General features: G+C 46.3%; 1 protein-coding gene across 7 annotated transcripts in view; it reads right to left on the bottom strand.

Moving 5' to 3' along the window:
* Positions 1-3,854, bottom strand: part of PHACTR4 (phosphatase and actin regulator 4) — a 67,005-nt gene extending 63,151 nt beyond the window's left edge. For 3 of the 7 annotated variants that reach the window (XM_084874937.1, XM_084874936.1, XM_084874934.1), the window contains exon 1: positions 3,589-3,705. The gene's annotated coding sequence lies outside the window, so the exon portion shown is untranslated. Of the gene's footprint in view, positions 1-3,588 lie in introns of all 7 variants that reach the window. The other 4 variants (XM_084874933.1, XM_084874932.1, XM_084874935.1 and 1 more) reach the window with 2 other exon arrangements.
* Between the last annotated feature and the right edge of the window lie 2,146 nt (positions 3,855-6,000).

Here is a 6,000-nt window from a genome sequence, read left to right on the forward strand (position 1 = left end):
AAAGCAGAATCTTCACTGATACAGCCCTAAGGCAATGGAAACTAAAGAGAATCAACCAAGGAATGCATAAATAAGTGGAGTAATAAATCCATGTTTCTCTTGTTTCTCTTTCTCTCTCCCTTCCCCGCTCTAAAATCAATAATTTTTTTTTTTAATTCCTTCCATTAGGATGGCATGGTAAGAGAGTTGAAACAGGCTTCTACTAGTTAGAAAGGCTAGACTAATTTTACTGACTCAAGTCCATTGGCATGTTAGGTACTTTACCTAAAAAGAATTTAAGTAAGGGAGGTGAAGGAGGTTTCTATTTCTGATGCCACATTCATGGCATGTTCTGACATAAAAACTGCAGGTTTAAAACTGATTAAAATTTTTACTAAAAGCAAAAACGACAGGTAACATTTTCTTGATCGTTGACTCTTTGGCTAGAAAAGTATCTAAATTTCAGTTTTTCCTTCAGTGTTAGTTCCAGCAGCCAAAGCTGCTTTATATAACTTGTTCTCCAACATATTTCTCATAAACCTAGAAGCAAAGATTAGTTAAAACCTTTTAGTAAATAAACATTTTAGTAATAATTAGTGAAAACCTCAGCCTAGCCGAAACTGGTTTGGCTCAGCGGTAGAGCATCGGTCTGCGGACTCAAGGGTCCCAGGTTCGATTCCGGTTAAGGGCATGTACATTGGTTGCGGGCACATCCCAAGTGGGGGGTGTGCAAGAGACAGCTGGTCAATGTTTCATTGATGTTTCTAGCTCTCTATCTTTCTCCCTTCCTCTCTGTAAGAAAATCAATAAAATATATTTAAAAACAAAACAAAACAAAACAAAAAAACCTCAGCCTAAGAACTGACCACCCTTCCCCACCCCCTAGGGATCCATAAAATTGCCATTCTGTCTTGGTACAAAGTAATCTAGCATACCATTAGACAACGTAATGGCACCAACTTCCAGTATGACATTGTTTATAATTCTAGAAACTACAGTTCCTTAAAAATCAGTTTGCTCTGGCCGAAACTGGTTTGGCTCAGTGGATAGAGCGTCGGCCTGCAAACTGAAGGGTCCCGATTTCGATTCCGGTCATGAGCACGTACCTTGGTTGCGGGCACATCCCCAGTAGGGGGTGTCCAAGAGGCAGCTGATCGATGATTCTCTCTCATGGATGTTTCTAACTCTCTATCCGTCTCTCTTCCTCTCTGTAAAAGAAATAAATTTTATATATATATATATATATATATATATATATATATATATATATAAAATCAGTTTGCTCTGGTTGGAAAATATTTTCATTATTTTCTCCAATATTTAAATGTCAGTAAATAACAAGGTGTTGGTGGTGGTATGATGCATGTAACTGCAATAGGTGTGAGATAATGGAAAGAACACGGGGCTTGAAGTATGGTTTGCTCTGTTTTCTACCTAATGAACTCTGTGACCTTGGGCAAGTCACAGAGCATCTTAGAGGCTGCAGGTTTAACATCAGTCAGCCATAGCACGAGAGAACCACCACCTCACGGAATTATAGTGACAATGGAATCACACAATGTACATGAGGCCCTATCCAGGTAGCTCAAGAGTGTCCTCCCCATAAGCCAGGGAAGGTTGCTGGTTCAATCCTGGTCAGAGCACATACAAGAATCAACCAGTGAATACATAAATAAGTGGAACAATAAATCAATGTTCCTCTTTCTTCTCTCCCCCTTCCTCTTTCTCTCGAAAATCAATCAATAAAATAATAATACATAAGCTGTTGTTGTTTTTTAAAAAATAACAGTACTGGCATGTTTGAAGAAATAGCTAACAGCTGTTCCTTAGACAGTTTTTAAACTACTACAACAATTCTGTGGATGCTTCTTCAAAATATAGCCAGGAAAACACAACCATTCCCCACTCCTTGCTAGATTGAAAATTGAAGAACTGTATTAAAGACTCTATCCCTGCCCTAGCCGGTTTGGCTCAGTGGATAGCGCATGAGCCTGCAGACCTTAGGGTTCCTGTTCCATTCCAGTCAAGGGCACGCATCTTGGTGGCGGGCACCTCCCCTGCCCCGGTCCAGCCCTGGTCCTGGGGTGCGTAGGAGGCAACCAATGGATGTGATTCTCTCACATCCAAGCTCCTCTCTGACTTTCCCTCTCTTCCCCTCTCCCTAAAAATCAATGGAAAAATACCCTCTGCTGAGGATTCACAACAGACCTCTATCCCTATACAATATTACTAACACAATCTGTGATTCTCAGAACAAATCACTTCCATCATGAGCTTTTACTATGAGGTATGCAAATAATAAAGTACAAAGGGCTTCGTTTGCCAACATGGCTAACGTGGGAATTTAACCTGCATCACTTCAATAACCTTCCCTGGTTTGTGTCAAGCAGTCCTGGTTGTCCTCATTTCAGAGACTTGAAATACCAAATCTTTTTTCAAACGGAATATCTGCGTTACAAAGCGTTGTCTTAAGCTGAATACCTGCAATTCAGTCTTCCAACGGGACAGACATAGTCACTACGATCTAGCAAAGTTTGGTCCGATCCACCAGATTCACGCGTTGCAGTAAGGACCGTGGTATTACCTCTATTCTAGCAAACTGGCTTCATCCCTTTTACTTGGTGAAATAGCCCTTTATTATTATTATTATTATTATTATTATTATTATTTGCTTTCTAGAAGCCACTAAGTTTGTTTTCTCTATAAAACAGACCCTTCTGTGAATGGACGTTTTCTTTTGTCGTTTTAAGCAGAATCAGTAAGAAAAGATGTCGGGGGGCTCAAGTGCTGTAGCCTCTTTCTGCAAGCGATGAATGAACAGGCTGTTCGCCGCTACAAATCACTCTCTCTCCTCCGAGTTTCGAGAGGTGTGCGACCCTGGAGCCCGTCCGCGACCCTGGAGCCCGTCCGCGGCGGTTCTCTGCTCCTCCGATCACAGCGGCGCCAACAGACATCGCGGCACATCCTGACCTTTCCGTCTCCCCGGGAGCGGGGCTCGCTCCTTTCCAAAGCACCAGCCCCTGCCAACAACATCCCGGACCGAGCGCGTGCCCTCCGTCGCCCGGGGCGGACGGTTAAGAGCCGGACAGTATCCCCGAGTTCTCAACAGAAACTCCGTCCGCCGCCGCCTGCTCCCCGGGCTTCCGCCCTGCCCCGCCGGGGCGCCGGGTCTGCAGCCGGGCCGGTTTGAAAAATGGACTTTGACCCGATCCGGTTACCGTAACCAGATCCCCAGGGACCGGTCCCGGGCGGGGACGCTCCGGGGGCTCCCCGAGGAGGCAGCGCCAGCGCGGGCACAAAGGGCCGGAAAGCACCCAGACAAAAGGGCCCCTCCAAGCCGCCCGGGGCGGAGGGCGAGCCGGGGCGGGAGCTCCGCGGCGGAAAGGTCCCGCCGGCCGTGGTGGGAGGGCGCAGGGGGAGGAGGGCCCAGGGGGAGGCGGCCGCCCCGGCCCGTCCCGTCCGCCGCTCGCAGCCACCGCGGCCCGAGCCGTTTCCCTCCCCCCGGGCTGCGACCCCCCGGCGGAACCAAGAACGCGACCCCAGCCTGAGGAGCGGCCGCAGCCGGACCCGGGCACTTCCCGCTCCCTTTTCCTCGCTCGTGGAACTCACCGGGGTCGCCGCCGCCGCCTCCTCAGCCTCCACAGAAGTTTCCCCCGGAAATCCTACTTGGCCCACCGGCCGCCAGCGGCAGCCAGAGCCTTCGGCCCCCGGGCGGGGGGACAGAGGGAGCAGGCCGGACAGTGAGGGGCAGGAAGTGTCGCCGCGGGGGCTCACGGGACTTGTAGTCCCCCGTCCCGGCCAGCTCTGGTGGGGCCGACAAAATGGCGGAAACGGCTCTCTGTTTGCTCTCCGGGCGGTCGCCCCACGCGGCTGCCCCACACGGCCTCTCTGGGCATGCGCCGCCCACGGGAGCCCCGCGCGGAGGAGAGTTTGGGCACTTTTCCTGGCATTGAGGGGGACAAAGGTCTGTGGACTTGGAAGGGCAGAGTCCACTATACCGAGCTCCAGGCAGTGCCTAAGGTGGCAGCTGATGTAAAGATTCTGTTTGAGAAAACTGCGGCCTGATGTCAAGTATAATCTCCCCAAAAGAAACACACACACACAAAAAAAAAAACACAAAAACAAAAAACTATTCACGGCCAATTTGAAGTGCAATAAATTTAGAAGCAAGTTCCCTCAGTTTTATGCATAAGGAAGAAACTCATTCTTAATCCCTTCAGCCCGTTAAATCCAGTTATTCTACATTGCAAATACCTCAGTTCCTTTCCATTTTCTCCACTGCCATCACTTGGAGGAAGTCACCAACATCTCTCTCCAAAACCCACTAGTGTCAGGCCTCCAGGGGAAACAAGATAGGGAAAACTGTTATTGGACTAGAGGATAGCTAACAAGGTTGTGTGCTCCCTCTCTCTCTCTCTCTCTCTCTCTCTCTCTCTCTCTCTCTCTCTCTCTCCTCTTTTTCTCTTTCATTTATTGTGAAGCATGGTGGTCCCTCCTTTGGAAAACTGCTGTTTGAACTACTCTGTTATTCTTAAAAAGTCTCTTATTCTGGAGGTCAACTCTTATTTTTAGATAGTCCCTTATTCTGAAAAGTAACTTTGTTTTTTAGTTTAGCTTAATTAATAGAAAAGATAAACCTAACTCTCTGACCTTGCAAGCTAGCCATCTAACGTAAAGGGCGGATACGCTGATACTGATAATACTCCCATGCCGAGTGTCTGTATAAATATGATATGTATTCAAGGTTACAGGTGTTTGTTAGATATGATATGTACTCAGTGTTACAAATTGTCTATAAACATAACTTACACAAGGACCTAAATTCTGAACTCCTTTGGGTGTTCAGAATTTGACAGAGGTAACCTGCTCTGAACCTGCGCGCAATAAAGATGACTTCTAACTAATTGGCTCATTAAGGCATTTTGTCCAGCTTGCTGATTTGGGGATACAAGAATTGATTTTATACAAAGAGAAGAAAGGAGAGAAAAAAACAAAACATCGATTAGTTGTTCCACTTCTTTACGCATTGATTGCTTGCTTCTTATATGTGCCCTGACCAGAAATCAAACCCGAAATGTTGGGTGATCAGGAGGATCTCTAACCAGCTGATCTATGTGGCCAGGGTCCGTGTGCTCTCTTGAAGGCGGTTACGCTTCCGAGGATCTGAAAAAGAGGCATTTCCGAAGTGTGTTAACCTTGATGCACAAAAACCATGGCCAGGACTTGCTGGATGCAAAGATAACCTTTTACTGGGGAAGTGATAAGCTTGAGGGTGACTACCCTTCATGACCTGCCCAGTTAGGAATTTATGATCAGATCATCCTGTGAGGTTACTATCAGATTTTTTAAAAATATATTTTATTGATTTTCCACAGAGAGGAAGGTAGAGGGACAGAGAGTTAGAAACATCAATCAGCTGCCTCCTGCACATCTACCACTGGGGATGTGCCTGCAACCAAGATACATGCCTTTGACTGGAATTGAACCCGGGACCTTTCAGTCCACAGGCTGATGCTCTATCCACCGAGCCAAACAGGTTTCAGCTACTATCAGATTTATTACAGAGCCCTTTTTTCATTCACATGGAAATACTCAGTTTTTGGAAACTCATCAATGGGATATAAATATTTTTGTATACTTACCTATACTTTTCTGCATGTATCTTATACTCCCAATATATCATTGAATGGAAAGTGGCCTGGACCAGGCCTCTCTTGTCTTCTAGGAGGCCAATTAACAGTAAAGACTATTTCTAATCATTATTATTTCTGGATTTAGGGCTTATGGGCACTGTTGGAGCATAATGTAAAGAGCTGAGGCTTTGGCAACAAACCTGTTCTGCCGCTTCCTATCTGTGTGCCCTTGGCTAAACCCGTTCATTTAAACCCGTTGGGATTCAGTTTTCTCCTTGTACAATAGCAGACATAACAGTACCTGATATATAGGGTGGTGTGAGAATTAAATAAAGTTAATGCACATAAAATGGCCAACACTATACCTGGTACACGTTAAAAGCTCAAT

This window comes from Pipistrellus hanaki, assembly GCF_964339955.1.
Source record: "Pipistrellus hanaki genome assembly, chromosome: 2".
NCBI classification, from domain to species: domain Eukaryota; kingdom Metazoa; phylum Chordata; class Mammalia; order Chiroptera; family Vespertilionidae; genus Pipistrellus; species Pipistrellus hanaki.